The 18,180-nt window shown below is 36.5% G+C and overlaps 1 pseudogene; it reads right to left on the bottom strand.

Moving 5' to 3' along the window:
• Window positions 1-8,031: 8,031 nt before the first annotated feature.
• LOC122200996 lies at window positions 8,032-8,432 on the bottom strand (annotated as a pseudogene).
• Window positions 8,433-18,180: the final 9,748 nt, after the last annotated feature.

Below are 18,180 nucleotides of genomic sequence, written 5' to 3'. Positions count from 1 at the left end.
CAGTAATATATCTGTATGGGTTTTAACTGTTGTAACAGATGTACCACACCTTTGCAAGGTGTTAATAATAGGGGAAACAGTGAAAGGAGGGGAGGAGTATACTTTTACAATTTTTCTGTAAATATAAAACTGCTCTAAAAATTAAATCTATTTTTTTAATGTTTATTTATTTTTGAGAGAGAGAGAACAAGCCGGGGGAGGGGCAGAAAGAAAGGGAGACACAGAATCCCAAGCAGGCTCCGGGCTCTGGGCTGTCAGCACAGAGCCTGACGTAGGGCTCAAACCCATGAACCACGAGATCATGACCTGAGCTGAAGTGGGACACCCAACCGACTGAGCCACCCAGGTGCCCCTAAAGCCTATTTTTAAAAAGTGTGTTCAGAATCCTCTGATCGCTGGCCTTTGTGTTCTGCACACAGTGGATGTTATAGAATTCTATTTTCCACTGTCTGCTTTGGCATGAATTTCTAAATTTATTCCTAACTACCCCCCCCCCTTTCCCACCTTGGACAGCAAGATAGATATCATACTTCCTATAGAGCAGTATTGAATATCCTCCCAAGTTATGCCAATATGGGGTTAAAATGCATTACTCTTTCATTTCTAACATCAATAATTATCAATGAGACTGACAAATACACAATCTAATAAGGGATGTGTTTGAATTATCTCTCTTCCGATATTTTCTGAATATAATGATTGGTCCAAAATAAAGACTCATGGAAAGAATGAAGAATACATCCAAATATTTGTAAATAATTCTTTGATTATTTTTCCATTGTTTTAGCTTTGCATATTCGAAGAATGTGGCATTTATATTTATTTTTAGTTGGAATATTTTTTAAGTAGAAGAATATCAATATCCTAGGGTAAAAATAGCTCTAGCTGAGAGCAAAGACTTCTGGGTGCTATGTAGTGCAGAGCCAATACAGTTATCATAAATTTTACTTCTAACAAAAGACATCAGGGTTAACAAAATTGTTTAATTTGCTTAGGCAGGATGAACCTTGTGCCTCTGCAAATTATTTCATGAGCTTTGTGTTGAATAATGCTCTAGAGAGATACTTTTTTCTCCATTTATACCCGAGTAGGAGTTAGCTTCTAGTTTATTTCAAGTACATAATATATGTGAAAAAGTGCTTGCAAATTAGAGGAATTATTGTAACACAAGTCTGCCTTAAGACATACAGGCTCTCAAGTTAAACAGGAATTACGTGCTTTAGCTAACAGATTTATGGAATGTAATGAAATTTTGCTACTGGGTAGTAAGAATAGACTGTGTAGTCTATTTCAATGGGGAATCAGAAAAAGTAAGTAGGAGACAGTGTTGAGAAAGAACAATGAAGTAGGAATCAGAAGCCCTATATGACCTTGAGCACTTGACTTCTCTAAACCTTAGTTTTTTAATCTGTAAAGTAGTAATTCTAAGCCATATTATTATTAAGATCAAATTATATAACAGATGTGAATGTGTTTTCTGCCTTTCAAAGAAGAGTATTAATTTAAATGTTATATATTAATTTAAAATGTTACTATATAAGAGGGAGGGGCTATTCCACTAAATCATGCAAAATAAAGTAAAAGGAATATTCTTTGGGTATATACTTTGGGTAAACTGTGTTATTTTTAAAAAGTCCTCACTAAGAGTCTCTATAAACCCATGTCAATGTTCTGAAAACTGTCTTAGGCAAAGTGTATGGAGCAAAGCTCAACCCATGAGAATCACCCGATTGTAGTAAAAATACCAATGCCAGGATCCCATCCACCATGTGTATTTAACAACAACTAATAAAGTTCACATATAATTTTGAGGAAAATCTTCATTTAAGAATCACTGGTCTAGAGCACAGGTCAGCAGACTTTTCTGTAACATCTAAATATTTTAGCTTTTGTGGGCACATGAAGTATCTGTTTCATATTCTTTGTCGTTATTTATTTATTTTTTAAAGAAACCCTTAAAAATGTAAAGAACATTTTTTTCTTTTTAAATTTTTATCTAAATTCTATTTAGTTAAAATACAATGCAATATTGGTTTTAGGAGTAGAATTCAGTGATTAATCACTTACATACAACACCCAGTGCCCATCACAAGTGCCCTCCTTAATACCCATTACCCATCTAGCCCATCTGCCACCCGCCTCCCTCCATCAACCCCTCAGTTTGTTCTCTATCCTTAAGTAAAGAACATTTTTAACTCCCCAGCCATACAAAACAAGCCTGGGGCTGAATGAGATTTTAGGGAATGTATGAGCTCACATCATAGTTTGTAAATTAGTACATGATACATATATAATGTATTGTAACTATATGGATGATTGTCCTTTTCATTAATATGAAATCCTTAAGTGTAGAGCCTTGTTTTGTTCATTTTTATATTCCTGGGACCCAGCACATTTCCTGGCATATCATAGTTACTAACTGCTGGATGGATGAATGGAAGAGAAAAGGTCTATTAAAAAGATTAATATTAGAGACTCTAGCATTTGCAAAATCTATCCAATGTTAAGAGAGAGTTTCCCAATTAATTTCATCACTACAAAAAGGAAATAAATAAGGAAACAAACAAATACCAAAAACCCTATATCTCACGAAACTCTACAGGCTTAATATTAATATTTGTTGACAATGACTATGTTAAACAGATTTTGGCAAATAATTCATTTTATTTGTTATTTGGAAGAAATGTGGTCCTGATTTTGTGGAACTTCCAGTAAGATGGAGTTTCATTTCTTAGTTACAGTATCATTTTGGCCTCTAGCATGAGTGATGTACTTAAGGCTCTGGATTAGTACTGGTTATATTAGCTTAGCTAAGTCTTCAAATGTGACTAACAGTGACTGCATTGCTTAATTCAAAGCTGTTGATACTGAGAATGTGAACATGGTGGTGAAGGATGACAAATTACAGTGGGTTCATAGTCATCTAATTACCTTAAAGTAGGTCTACAACATTTAAAAAAAAACTTATCTTCCGGTTTTATCAAAGTATAACTGACAAATAAAACTAAGTATATTTACAGTGTACAACATGATGTTTTAGTGTATGTATACATTGTGAAATGATTAGCACAAGCAAGCTAATTAACATATCCATCACTTCACGTAGTTATTTTTGTGTGTGGGGTGAGAGCATTTAAGATCTTAGCAAAATTCAAGTGACAATATGATCATTGTTAAACTATAGTCATTATGGTATAAGCTAGATCTTCAGAACTTATTCATCCTGCATAACTGAAACTTTGAACCCTTTGGCTAACATCTCCCCATTTCCCCTACCCCTCACAACCACCATTCTACTGTCTGTTTCTGAACGTTCAACTTGTTTAGATTCTACATACATGTGACATCATACAGTGTTTGTCTTTCTGTGTTTCTTTCATCTATCACAGTACCCTCCAGGTTCATTCATGTTGTCACAAATGACTGGATTTCTTTCTTTTTTTAAGGCTGAATAATATTCCATAGTATGTATATGTCACATTTTCTTTATCCATTCATCTGTAGGTAGCTGTTTAGTTTATTTCTGTATCACAGCTAATGTGAATAATACTACAATGAACATGAGAGTGCAGATAATATCTCTTCTGGCTACTGATTGTATTTCCTTTGGATATATACCTAGAAATGGGATTGCTTCATTGTATGGTAGTTCTATTTTTAATTTTTTTGAGGAACCTTCATACTGTTTTCTACAAGATGAGTACCAATTCTCATTCCTACCAACAGTGAATAGGGTTCTTTTTTCTTCACATCCTTGCCAACATTTGTTCTTTTGTCTTTTTGATAGTACCCATTTTAGTGGGTGTGAGGCGATGTCTCATTGTGGTTTTGATTTGCATTTCCCTGATGATGAACAATCTTCCATATACCTGTTGACCATTTGTGTGTCTTCATTTGAGAATGTCTATTCACTTTTTTGCTCACTTTTTAAATGGATTACTAGGGGTTTTTGTTGTTGTTGTTGTTCTTGAATTGTATGCATTCCTTATATATTTTGGACTTTAACACCTTATCAGATGTATGGATTGCAAGTATTTTTCCCCATTCAGTGCGATGCCTTTTCACTTTGTTGACTGTTTCTTTTGCTGTGCAGAGGCTTTTAACCATTTGTCAATTTTTTTTTTTTTATTTTGTTGCCTGTGCTTTAGGAATCATATCGAAAAAAATCATTGCCCAGAAAATAGATTTGTTTTATGTAGTTCTGCCTCTTGGCCTTCTGGATATAAAGATCTGATATCTTATTTCAGATCGAACGGAGCGTCCACCCTCTTGATCTGATTACTCCTTTGGCTGCTTTCTCAACTGAGGTGCAGTCTTCCTTAGTAAATCTTTGGTTGTTTTTTAGCTAACATTGCCTAGATTTCCCTTTACAACAGCTTACTCCATCTCATAGGCCAACATTTATCTGGGCACTTGACTACCACTCCTTAATTCAAGTGAACCTTTCTTTCTGAATTACTGCAGTAGACTTCAATTTCCTACTTCCAAGGTCAACTGCACAGATTTGTCATATGCCTCTAATATGCCATGTTTATCCTGACTCAAGGCGGCTCCCCCATCTCAAATGTCCCCTGATGCTTAATAGTATCAGTTCAGGCATTGATAATATTGAACTTTACCTGAGCCTTCTACTCCTAGAAAAAGATACAATAAATCCCCCAACTCCAATTCTTTTGTGCTCCAGGAAAAGGCTTACTGCAAAGAGCCAGTCTTCTCCTTCTTAGACGCCTTCCTTGTTTACCTATGACAAGGCTAGAGACAGACCCTCCTCTTCTTGATCTTTGCTTCTTAAATGACTAGCTGAACTGTGTGTCCCCACTGGCCAATCTGTACAAAATGCTTCACTTGACAAACTTTAGTCAGGCTTCTCTTCTTCTGCTATATGCCTGAACTTTGCCTCACCCTTGGGCTTTGGGGCAAAACAACCCTCCTTAACAACTTCTCCACATGATCAGCTGATTGTAAGAAAAGACCTTCCCTGATAATTGTCTGGTGATACTTAACTCATCCCACTATCCCATACCTGATTCCTTCTAGCTTTTTCCCCCATCCCTATAAAAAGAAAAAAAAATACTGCATGAACTTTAAGATCTTATAGTCTACATATTCTCCCTATTGCAACAGTCACCTTCCCCTGATTGCAATAACCCTTTTGAATAAAATCTACTCCAAAAAGCTTTCCTATCCCTAAGATTAGGTTAGACACTCCCCACAGGGATTCTAAAACATTATGTCCTTATCCTAATTAGAGCACTCATCACAGTGAGGAACAGGGTTGTATTCTTGCCTCCATTCTTCACTAGAATGTGAGCTTCCTGAGGGCAGTCACTATGCCCTGTTTACCTTATAGCCCTGATCCCTTGTAGAGTTTTAGAATGTTTTAGAGGTGTACTTAAGTCTTAAGTTCTTAATTACTTAAACTTCCCTGTGAAGATGGACAACTGATCTAAGAATCCATTTCTGACCATCATTTCCATGGATGAATGAATTGGGACAAGAGAAGAGAGGTCACAATGGAGATTATTCTTCTACTTCTGCATACGAATAACATTCACATCCAGAAGGGGTGATTTAGATTAGATAAAGGTTTGCCACCCTCCACTGTGTCCCTTATAAAACTATGTGGGAAAGCAATTTTGATTATTGTTGTAGAGGCCATCAGTTCTAGAAAAATATCCCAAAAGAAAATGGGTTTTTTTATTCCTTCTGGCTCAAAATAGTGACTTATACACTTCTGGAGATGGAAGGAATACCAGCTTCAATTTATCAAACACATAAAATGTTAACTGTGCCATTTTATTGAAAGTTTATGACATACATCACTAAGATATGATTTATATTATACCAGAAATGCTGCTTCCTCATTCCCCACTCCAGTCAAGAGATCTAACCTACCCTCAAGGACTCCAGCTGAAAGCTTCAAGGTAGATAATAAAGGCGGCTGGTTCCTATATTCAGAAATAGTCCCTGACCTGAGTCACAATGTCTTTAGAATGCCAAATTTTGTTTTGTTTGCTTGTTTTTGTCAAGAGTGTTGTGTTCCTGTTATTTGATTCCTTGCCTAAATTCCTGATCCATTTTTAATCTTAATTAGATCCCTGACTTTCTGGTACTCAAAACATTTGCCGGGGAACCTGTCTGGTCCATCTCAGCTCTTTGTGGCAACTTAGTCTATGTCAAGTTTCACTGTCTGAGCCCTGAGACACTACCCATCAATTTCCAGTCTGTCCATGAACCTCTGATCTATAGTTAATTCTGAACCTGATGATGGTTTTGCTCCAACTCATACTGACGCACTGCATGCTGCTCTGCTTCTCCTTAGAAGGCCCTGCCATGCTCACTATGGCTCTCTGTTGGCCACTTGTCTTGTACTTTTGCATGCCGCTGCCCAATTCTAGAATTATACCATATAGTTCAGCAAACATCTGGAAACGATCCACCTATTTTAATTAGCTTAAACACAATGAAAGTAATAAATGTACACAGTTTTAAAAGTCATTTTCCTGACCTCCCTCCTGTAGACCTCCATTTTCTTGCTCTACTCTAGAGCCATGCCTCAGTTACCTTTCTAGGACTGCTCTTCTGATCAATTCCATGTGTTTTGAATCAATTATCTTCTTTCTGGGTTACTTTCTCATTTAGATGCAGCACACTGTCTAGTATCTTTTTTCCTCTCCCATTTTTTTTCTTTAATATTAAGATTCTCTTTTAATCAACGTTATATATGTCCCCACTGTACAAAGAATAATAGTTTTATAGACATGTTAAGAAAAACCACAGTCTCCTTGTTTGGGATCCCTAGATAACAGGGTTCAAGGGAAAAACTTATATTCTATATATTTTTTTGTAATGCAATCCTAGGAATCTAGTAGGAAAAAATAAAGTAAAGGAGTGAAACATGAGGAATGATTAGCAGGGTGTTCATTACCTAGCGGGTCTTGGCTTTGTGGTAAGTGCAGCAGATTGCTTGGCCTTATGGGATTGTCTTCAGAGAAGTCATAGGAATAATGAAGAAGTTATCTTACAGTTCTTGTCAAAGAATGGTCAAGTTTACTTCACTAAATATCAACTCCTCAGCATTTTCAGATTGTGCCATCTAGTCTGTCCAAGCAGCTACTGGGGAAGCCAGAATCTAGGAATGCAGTGGTAACATCCAAAGTTTAAGCCACAGAGCACACAGTCAGCCCGTGAGTGGTTCTATGCTAATGGCACTTGCCTACTAGCAAGCTGCACTTTGCAAGACCTACGAAGCAATAAGCTTCTGAGGGCACATGGGTACTGGGTAGATCCAGTGGATTCTTGCACTTCATTGGCACCAGAGATGAGCCCAGGGGAAGGAGATAAAAGGCTCTTTTAAGGCATGAGGCAAGGAACTTTGGGGGTTACTTCTTTGTGCAACACAAGGAACCAGGAGTGAACACTGAACCAGTCCTCAGAAGTGGATTAGGCAGAATGCCACAATGACATGATTCTTGTCATGGAGCTCACCAGGCACTTCCCCATCATCATCAAAACCTTGTCTCTGTGGCCTGTAATGATACATATGACATCAGGTGATCTAACTGAAGCATCAGCAGTAGCATCAAGCAGATTGCTGGTGATCTATCTCACGCCTGCATCCTAGCCTCTCTGTTGCTTCTCACAAAATGCAACCTCTTTTACCTTTCCAAGCTGATTATTTTATTTATTCGTTCGTTCGTTCATTCATTCATTCATTCATTCATTCATAAGTGTTTATTTTTGAGAGAGAAGAGACCACAAGCAGGGGAGGGGCAGAGAGAGAGGATGACAGAGGATCTGAAGGAGGCTCTGTGCTGACAACTGCTAGATAGCAGTGGGGCTCAAACTCATGAACGCCAAGATCATGACCTGAGCTGAAGTCAGATGCTCAGTTGACTGAACCACCCAGGTGTCCCTTTTTGTTTACTCTAAAATTCTTGGTTTATAAATCCCCTCATAAAAAAACCTTCACAGTCGCCACAGAGAAAGTCACTGCAGAATCTTTTACTCCTCTGTTGCCCAGTCTCTAACTCACTTTTTGCCAGCACCAGCATTGGCTTTTGCAGTTCCTCTGATTTTCTTCATTCTGTTCTTGCATTCCTTTTGCTGTTTTCTTGAGATCTTTTTCTTCTTATATAGTCCTTGCAAGTCTGTGGGGTTTTTTTTTTGTTTGTTTGTTTTGTTTTTTTACCAAGGAACCATATAAATCATGCCAAAACCAGTTGTCTTGCCATCACCAACATGGGTTCTGAATCCAGATACAAAGATAACATCTCATATGGTCTTGTAAATTTTGACTGGTTTTTCCCAAATTTCTATCTTAGGTACTGTTGACTTTCCAGGATGAAGAATATCAATGGCTGAAGTAGTTTCTGCTGAAGTAGTCAGTTGGTTGTGAACTTCCTGGTCTGAATAGTTACCATGTCATTCATGATGGCAGCCAAGCTTCAAGCAGCCAGGGAGAAAAGGACTTAAGCTGATTAATTTAGTGTTTCCTTGCATTGTCTCTAAATGATACTGTTGAAATGCCAACTTCTGATTTTTAGTTTGGGCATTTTCTCTTAAATTCCCACTGAAAAAGATGAAGATTTAATTTTCTCTCTACCCCGGCTTATATCACATGAAAGCACCCTTCAAACCTTTATTTCCCAACCCCCATTCTGCCAATACAATGTAATTTTGGTTAAAACAACAATGTTTACCTTATCATTTAAATACTATTGGGGGAGTGAGACCTCCAGAATGGCAGAGTTAAGGACCTCTGAAAATTCACTCCTCTCTAAGAGTAGTGAGAGCATAGGCAAAAATTATCAAAATCAACTTTTTTAGAACTTTGAAAGTTAATTTGAAAGAATCCAAGGAGTTTTTATTCGAGAAAAACTGCTGAAACTTGGTTAGAACAGTGTATTTTAACTTGCCCTATTCCCATCCTTATCTTGACAGCTCCACAGTATCCTTGAAAACCAGCAGCCTAGCAGACACTGAAGGGGGCTGACCAGGTTTGAAGCTCCTTAAAATGTTCCATTCCCCCAAAATTGTCACTATTTGACAAATCTGGAATTTGCTAGAAAAATCCTTACTCATAGGACTTGTCATTATTTGACTAGACTTTGAGCTTGTTCAAGCAATCACAGCCCTATTCTCAGGGTGCCTATCAAAAACCATCACAGTAAATTGTTTAACTTTGAAGCTACTTGAGGCAGGAATACCAGTTGAGGCAAACAAGATGATGGCCAAAAGACTTTAAAAGAATATCTGGGAAATGAGATGTTAATAGGGGAATTTGAAAAGCACCAACATATTTCTGGGAATCTAGAGGGCCATGCCTGTGCAGGATTATAGACATGTCCAGAAAAAAAAAACAAAACAAAAGTGAGAAAACCCTTCTTTCTCACCTCTGTGTAACCAAGAGGGCCTGTGCAATCAAGAAGTCAAGGCGAAGGCAGGATGGTAAACTGTCAGAGTCCCAATATACATATAGAAACCATAAACAAAAGATAGAAGACTTATTAGTTCAGGCACTCAAGGAAATCTGTGTCCAAACATTAGCTGACTACAAAGATAACCAAGGAAAGATATAAGTAGTAAAAACAGAACAAGTTATATAGACTTCACAGAATTAGTACACAGAAGTCATTAAAAACAACAAAAAAGAGCAACAAAACAAAACAAAACTTAGCAATCATAATAAGCCCTGGAGGGGGTAGGTATCTGACTTCCAGAATTGCCACATTATATATTTTTAAATGTCCACATTTCAATTAAAATTATGAGGCATTCAAAAAACCCACAGAAAACATGGCCTTATACATAGGGAGAAAAATAGTTAATAGAAACTGTCCTTGAAAAAGCCTAGATGCTGAACTACTAGAGAAGAACTTTAAATCACCTATTATAGGGACACCCAGGTGGCTCAGTTGGTTAAACGTCTGACTTTAGCTCAGGTCATGATCTTGCAGTCTGTGAGTTTGAGTCCTGCATCAGGCTCTGTGCTGACAGTTTAGAGCTTGGAACCTGCTTCGATTCTGTGTCTCCTTCTCTGGGTGCCCCTCCCCCACGCACGCGCTGTCTCTCTCTGTCTCTCAAAAATAAATAAACATGACAAAATTTAAAAAAATAATCACCTACTATAAATATGTTTAAAGAACTAAGGGAAATCATGTCTAAATTAATAGAGCCTAAGAGACCCATGAGACACCATCAGGCATCTAACATATGTTTCAGAAGAAGAGGAGGAAGATAAAGAAGCAGAGGGTAGATATGAAGAAGTAATGACCAGACACATCTTCAATTTGAAAAACAATAGTCTATACATCTAAGAAGCTCAACAGACTCCAAGTAGGATAAACTCAAATTGATGCACACATAGATATAACGTAGTCAAATTGTCAAAGAGACAAAATGAGAATCTTGAATTCAAGGAAAAAACTCATCATTTCAAGGGATCTTCAATAAGATATCTGATTTCTCACAGGAAATTATGGAAGCCAGAAGGATTACATATTTAAAGTGCTGAATAAAAAAGACTGTCATTTAAGAATTTTATATATAGCAATACTATCCTTCAAAAATGAAGACACAACTGACATTACCAGAAAAAAACTAGAAGTATCTGTGAATACAAGGACTAAACTACAAGAAATAATAAAAAGAGTATTCAAGGCTGAAATGAAAGGACACTAGACAGTAACTCAAGTTCACACAAAGAAACAAAGACTTATAAAGATAACTACATAAATAAATATGAAAAAAACAAATATATTTTTGTTTGTAGTCCTTTTTTCTGACTTAAAAGACAACTACTAAAAGCAATAAATGTATAAAAATGTAATTTATATAACAATAAAAGCACAAAGAAGGGAAGAAGGAACAGAGCTGTACGTCTAAGAAGGTGCAAAGCTGTACATCAACAAGGTGCAAAGTTTTTGTGTACTATTGAAATTAAATTGGTATTCAAGATGATGTAAAGAAATGGAAAGACATTCCATGCTCATGGTATGGAAGAACAAATATTGTTAAAATGTCTATACTACCCAAAGCAATCTACAGATTTAATGCAATCCCTATCAAAATGCCAACAGCATTTTCCACAGAAGTAGAACAATCCTAAAATTTGTATGGAACAATGAAAGACCCCAAATAGCCAAAGCCATATTGAAAAAGAGAAATAAAACTGGAGGTATTACAATTCCAGACTTCAAATTATATTACAAAGCTGTAGTAATCAAAACAGTATGGTACTGCTATAAAAATAGACACACAGAGCAACGGGATAGAATAAAAACCCAGAAATAAACCTGCAATTATATGGTCAATTAAAGGAGGAATGAATATATCATGAGAAATAGATAATGTCTTCAAAAAATGATATTGGAACGCTGGACAGCTACAAGCAAAAAAATGAAACTGGACCATTTTCTTTCACCATACACAAAAATGAACTCAAACTGGATTAAAGATCTAAATATGAGATGTGAAACCAAAAATATCCTAGAAGAGAGCATAGGCAGTAGTTTCTCTGACATTGGCCATAGCAACATTTTTCTAGATATGTCTCCTGAAGCAAGGGAAATAAAAGCAAAAATAAACTGTTGGGACTACATCAAAATAAAAAGCTTCTGCCAGTGAAGGAAATAATCAACAAAACTAAAGGACAGCCTACTAAACAGGAGAAGATATTTGCAACTGACATATCTGATAAAGGGTTAGTATTCAAAATTTATAAAGAACTTCTACAGCTCAACACCGAAAAAACAAATAACCCAATATTAAAATGGGCAGAGGACACGAACAGACGTTTTTCCAAAGAAGACGTCCAGATAGCCAACAGACACATGAAAAGATGCTCAATATCACTCATCAGGGAAGTGCAAATGAAAACCACAATGAGATATCACCTCACACCTATCAAGATGGCAAAAATAAAAGACACATGTAACAACAAATGTTGGTGAGGATGTGGAGAAAAAGGAACCCTGGTGCACTGTTGGTGGGAATAAAAACTGTTGCAGCCACTGTGGAAAACAGTATGGAGTTAAATATAGAACTACCCTATGATCCAGTGATCACACTACTACCAAAAAATACAAAAACGTTAATTTAAAAGGGTATATACACCCCTATGTTCATTGCAGCATTATTTACAATAGCTAAACTATGGAAGCAGCTCAAGTGTCCAAAAAAAGAGCAATGGATAAAGAAGATGTGTGTGTGTGTGTGTGTGTGTGTGTGTATTCATATACATATGAAATATTATTCAGCCATAAAGAATGTGATGTTGCCATTTGCAATAACATGGGTGGATCTAGATGATATAATACTGTGAAATAAATCAAAGGAAGACAAATCTATGATTTCACTCATATGTGGAATTTTAGAAACAAAACATATGAGCAAAGAAAAAAAGGGAGAGACAAACCAAGAAACATATTCTTAACTATAGGGAACAAATTGATGGTTACCAGAGGGAAGGTGGATGGAGGGTGGGTGAAATAGATGATGGGGATTAAAAATGCACTTATCATGATGAGCACTGACTAATGTTTAGAATTGTTGAATCACTATATTGTACACTTGAAACTAATAGAACACTATTTATTAACTATACTGGAATTAAAATTAAAAACTTAATTTAAAAAACTTAATAAAAACTTAAATTGATGTTAATCCAAATTAGATTAAGTTGTTTATTGGAATCCCAAGGGCAACCACTAATAAAACAACTCAAAATAAAATAAAATAAATGACAAGTGAATTAAAATGGTATACTAAAAAAATCTATTTAAAAAAAAATTTTTTTTAACATTTATTTATTTTTGAGACAGAGAAAGAGAGAGCATGAACAGGGGAGGGTCAGAGAAAGAGGGAGACACACAGAATCTGAAACAGGCTCCAGGCTCTGAGCTGTCAGCACAGAGCCGATGCAGGGCTCGAACCCATGGACCGTGAGATCATGACCTGAGCCAAAGTCGGACGCTTAACCGACTGAGCCACCCAGGCGCCCCCTAAAAAAATCTATTTAAAGATACAAATTAAAGGGAGTAGTGGAGGAATAAAGTAACAAAGAAGACATAAAAAACAAATATCAAAGTGGTAGACATAAATCCTACCTTATCAGTAATTACATTAAGTGTACATGTATTAAATTTTCTGATCAAAAGACAAAGATTGGCACAATGGTTCAAAAAATAACCATGTGCCATATAAAGAAACACACTTCACAAAGATACAAATACGTTGGAAGCAAAGTAATAGAAAACTGAGACACCACAGAAACAATAACTAAAAGCTTGAATTGCTATACAAATATAAGGGGTGCCTAGGTGGCTCAATCTGTTAAGTGTCTGACGCTTGATTTCAACTCAGGTCATGATCTCATGGTTTTGTGAGCACAGCCCCATGTTGGGTTCTGTGCTGACAGTGCAGAGCCTGTTTGGGATTCTCTCTCTTTCCCTCTCTCTCTGCCCCTCCCCTGCTCACCCTGTCTCTGTCACACTCAAAATGAATAAACTTAAAAAATTTTTTTGAAAACCCCACAAATATAACTTAAACATTATTCCCACCTGAGCCAGGAAGGGAAATCATGATTACTCTTCCTTTACTGCTTAACTCTTTTTTGTTAGTTAGAACTAATAATTGCCTTTTCTTATTTGCTTAATTTTCCATTTATTTATCAATGATTCCATGCAAACTTTTCACAAGTTATCTAAATCTCTCAAAATGCTCAAATCTATCAGATATTCCATCACTTTCATCTTCCCAATGGAGTTTCTTACAAAGCCTCTGCCATATTCCAGTATGGTTGGGTTATCCTCCCTACCTGTATTTTTCATCCTGAGATCTCCCTTTCTGAGCATCATGGTTATTAACTTCATCGCTCTGTTGGGCTGGAAATACTGTTTCGGTTTGGCAGTTCTTTCTTGGTTTACTCCCTCATTTTGGTAGAACTCAAACTTCAATAGCTTCCTGAGCAAAGGGAACATGGAAAATACATTTCTTAGAATGTGCCTGGCTGAAATTTATTTATCCTACCCCAAATCTTGATGAAAATTTTCTTGGTTTAGAATTTTAGCTTGGAAGTAATTTTTCTTCACAATTTTGAAGGTGAACCCCAATTGGCCTTGAATTTCCTCTCTTCTGTGAGAAGTGTGCAACTGTTTTGATTTTTGATTCTTATTATGTGGCCTAATTTTTTCTGTATAGAACACCATTTCCAGGGTACTAAAATTTTACAGTGATATGTCTTGGTATGAGTCTATTTCATCTATTTTATGAAGCACTCCCTGGACTCTTTTTTCCTCACTTTCCTAAGGATATAAGGTAAAGATTTGGGTTACATATAAAATTTAGTAATCAGTGAAAAGTACACAGGAATAAAATACAGTTAGCAAAAGCTAAGTAGCTCTTAATCCCTGAGTTAGAGACAGCATAGCATAGATAATTCTTGGTTAACTTAAGAAAGAGGTGTTTGAAGGAAATGAATGGAGTTTTTTTTTTTTAACAACCTTAATTTAGTGACTAAGGCAATGAAATAGAGAGACTGGTATAACGAAGTTTTTATGTATAATGGTCGTAGTTCTTGGTAATTGTAAGGAAAGGTTTCCTCTGATCAAAATATAACAGACATTTTAGCCTTAATCAAATGTGCTAATGTGAGATAGTCTTTCAGACAGAATGCCCTCTATTGTTCTTACGTTTACAACTTTACCGCTTTCACCTCAAACATATGTAAACATATTTTTGTGAGGTATGAATCCTTTGTAAAATTGTGTTAAATCTAATTAAGATTGGAATAAAATTTTAGGGAATGTGTTTTATTAACAAAATTCTTTCTTCAATTTTTACCTCTTTTTTTTTTTCCTAATGCTGAAATCAAAACATTCATCCTAAGGTATTCTACTATCAATACATAAAACATAATGACTTTTTAGGGGCACCTGGGTGGCTCAGTCGGTTAAGCGTCTGACTCTTGATTTTAGCTCAAGTCATGATCTCATGGATTGTGAGTTGGAGGCTCACATAAGGCTTTGTGCTGGCAGTGTGGAGCCTGCTTGGGATTCTCTCTTTCCCTCCCTCCTTCTGCCCCTCCCCCTATTGCTTGTGTGTGTGTGTGTGTGTGTGTGTGTGTGTGTGTACTTATTCTGTCTCTCTCTCAAATAATTAAACTTAAAAAAAAAAACCATAGTGGCTTTTTAGAGGATACACTGTAAAAGTAAAAGGGAGATGATGGAGGAGGGGAAGAGGATGTGTTTAACTGTTATGAGGTTGTAGCAAATATTTTGATTTGATTTTATTTTTTGCAGTATTTTATCTTTTTAAATCCTACAATACAAAGATAAATAAATTATTTGAGCAGTAAAGTAATATCAGCTTTTCCAGGGTCACCTGAGTGGCTCATCTGGTTGAGTGTCTGACTTTGGCTCAGGTTATGATCTCATGGTGTGTGAGTTCAGGCTTTCCATCAAGCTTGCTGCTGTCAGCCTATCAGTTCAGATTCTGCTTCAGATCTTCTGTCCACCTTTCTCTTTGCCCTTCCCCTGCTTATGCTCTTTCTCTCTCTCTCAAAAATAAATAAACATTTAAAAGTAAATAGATATAGGGGTGCCTGGGTGGCTCAGTCGGTTGAGCATCCCACTTGAGCTCAGGACATGATCTCACGGTCTGTGAGTTTGAACCCCACTTCAGGCTCTGTGCTGACAGCTCAGAGCCTGGAGCCTGCTTCGGATTCTGTGTCTCCCTCTCTCTCTTCCCCTCTCATGCTCACGCTCTGTCTCTCTCTTTCTCTGAAAAATGAATAAACTTTAAAAAAAACACTTAAAAATAAAATAAAAATAAATAGATATACAATGAATCCAGAAGCTTTCCTTCCATTTCTATTTTTTGGAACAGCTTGAGAAGGATGGGTATTAACTCTGCTTTAAATGTCTCTAGAATTCCCCTGGGAAGCCATCTGGCCCAGGACTCTTATTTGTTGGGAGATTTTTGATAACTGATTCAATTTCTTCGCTAGTTTTGGGTCGGTTCAAATTTTCTATTCCTTCCCATTTGAGTTGGTAGTGTGTGGGTGTCTAAGAATTTGTCCATTTCTTCCAGGTTGTCCAGTTTGTTGGCATATAATTTTTTATAGTATTCTCTGATAATTGTTTGTATTTCTCAGGGGTTGGTTGTGATATGTCCAATTGTATTTGTGATTTTATCTATTTGGGTCCTCTCTCTTTTCTTTCTTAGAAGTCTGGCTAAGGGTTTATCAATTTTGTTGATTTTTTTTTTCAAAAAACCACCTGTTAGTTTCATTGATCTGTTCTACTGGTTTTTTGTTTTTTGTTTTTTTTTTTTTGGATTCTATATTGTTTATTTCTGGCATTACCTTAATTCCCAAACCAGAAAGAGACCCCACAAAGAAGGAGAATTACAGGCCAATATCCCTGATGAACATGGATGCAAAAATTCTCAACAAGATACTAACAAATTGAATTCAACAGCATATAAAAAGAATTATTCACCATGATCAAGTGGGATTCATTCCTGGGCTGCAGGGCTGGTTCAGTATTCGCAAATCAATCAATGTGATACATCACATTAATAAAAGAAAGGATAAGAACCATATGATCCTGTCAATAGATGCAGAAAAAACATTTGACAAAACACAGCATCCTTTCTTAATAAAAGCCCTCAAGGAAGTCGGGATAGAAGGAACATACTTTAACATCATAAAAGCCATATATTAAAAGCCCGTAGCTAATATCATCCTCATTGGGGAAAAACTGAGAGCCTTCCCCCTGATATCAGGAACATGGTCTCACCACTATTGTTTAACATTGTGTTGGAAGTCGTAGTCTCAGCAATCAGACAACAAAAGGAAATAAAAGCATCCAAATTGGCAAAGAAGAAATCAAACTTCCCCTTTTCGCAGATTACATGGTACTTCACATGGAAAACCCGAAAGACTCCACTAAAAAGCTGCTATAACTGATACATGAATTCAGCAAAGTCGCAGGATACAAAATCAATGTACAGGAATTGGTTGAATGTCTATACACCAATAATGAAGCAACAGAAAGAGAAATAAAGAAATTGATCCCATTGCAATTGCACCAAGAACATAAAATAGCTAGGAACAAACCTAACCAAAGATGTAAAAGATCTGTTTGCTGAAAACTACAGAAAACTTATGAAAGAAATTGAAGAAGACACAAAGAAATGGAAAAACATTCCATGCTCATGGATTGGAAGAATAAATATTGTTAAAATGTCAATACTACCAAAAGCAATCTACACATTCAATGCAATGCCAATTAAAATTGCACTGACATTCTTCTCGAAGCTAGAACAAACAATCCTTAAATTTGTATAGAACCACAAAAGATCCCAAATAGCCAAAATAATGTTGAAAAAGAAAACCAAAGCAGGAGACATCACAATCGCAGACTTTAGCCTCTACTACAAAGCTGTAATCATCAACACAGTATGGTACTGGCACAAAAACAGACACATAGACCAATGGAACAGAATAGAGAACATAGAGTTGGACCCACAGATGTATAGCCAGTTAATCTTTGTCAAAGCAAGAAATATTATCCAATGGGAAAAAGACAGTCTCTTTAGCAAATGGTGCTGGGAGAACTGGACAGCAACATGCAGAAGAATGAAACTGGACCACTTTCTTACACCATATACAAAAATAAACTCAAAATGGATGAAAGACCTAAATGTGTGACAAGAAACCATCAAAACCCTAGAGGAGAAAACAGGCAACAACCTCTTTGACTTCAGCCACAGCAAGTTCTCCTTCAACATGTTTCCAAAGGCAAGGGAATTAAAAGCAAAAATGAACTATTGGGACCTCACCAGGACAAAAAGTTCTGCACTGTAAAGGAAACAATCAGCAAAACTAAAAGGCAATCAATGGAATGGGAAAAGATATTTGCAAATGGCAAATTGGATAAAGGGTTAGTATCCAAAATCTATAAAGAACTTACCAAACTCAACACCCAAAACCAAATAATCTAGTGAAGAAATGAGCAGAAGACATGAATAGACACTTTTCCAAAGACATCCAGATGGCCAGCAGACACATGAAAAGATGCTCAACATCACTCATCATCAGGAAATACAAATCAAAACCACCATGAGATACCACCTCACACTGGTCAGAGTGGCTAACATTAACAACTCAGGCAA

Source organism: Panthera leo, chromosome A1, assembly GCF_018350215.1.
Source record: "Panthera leo isolate Ple1 chromosome A1, P.leo_Ple1_pat1.1, whole genome shotgun sequence".
NCBI lineage: Eukaryota > Metazoa > Chordata > Mammalia > Carnivora > Felidae > Panthera > Panthera leo.
Note: the sequence above shows the minus strand (reverse complement) of the source record. Positions and strands in the feature narration are given on the sequence as shown.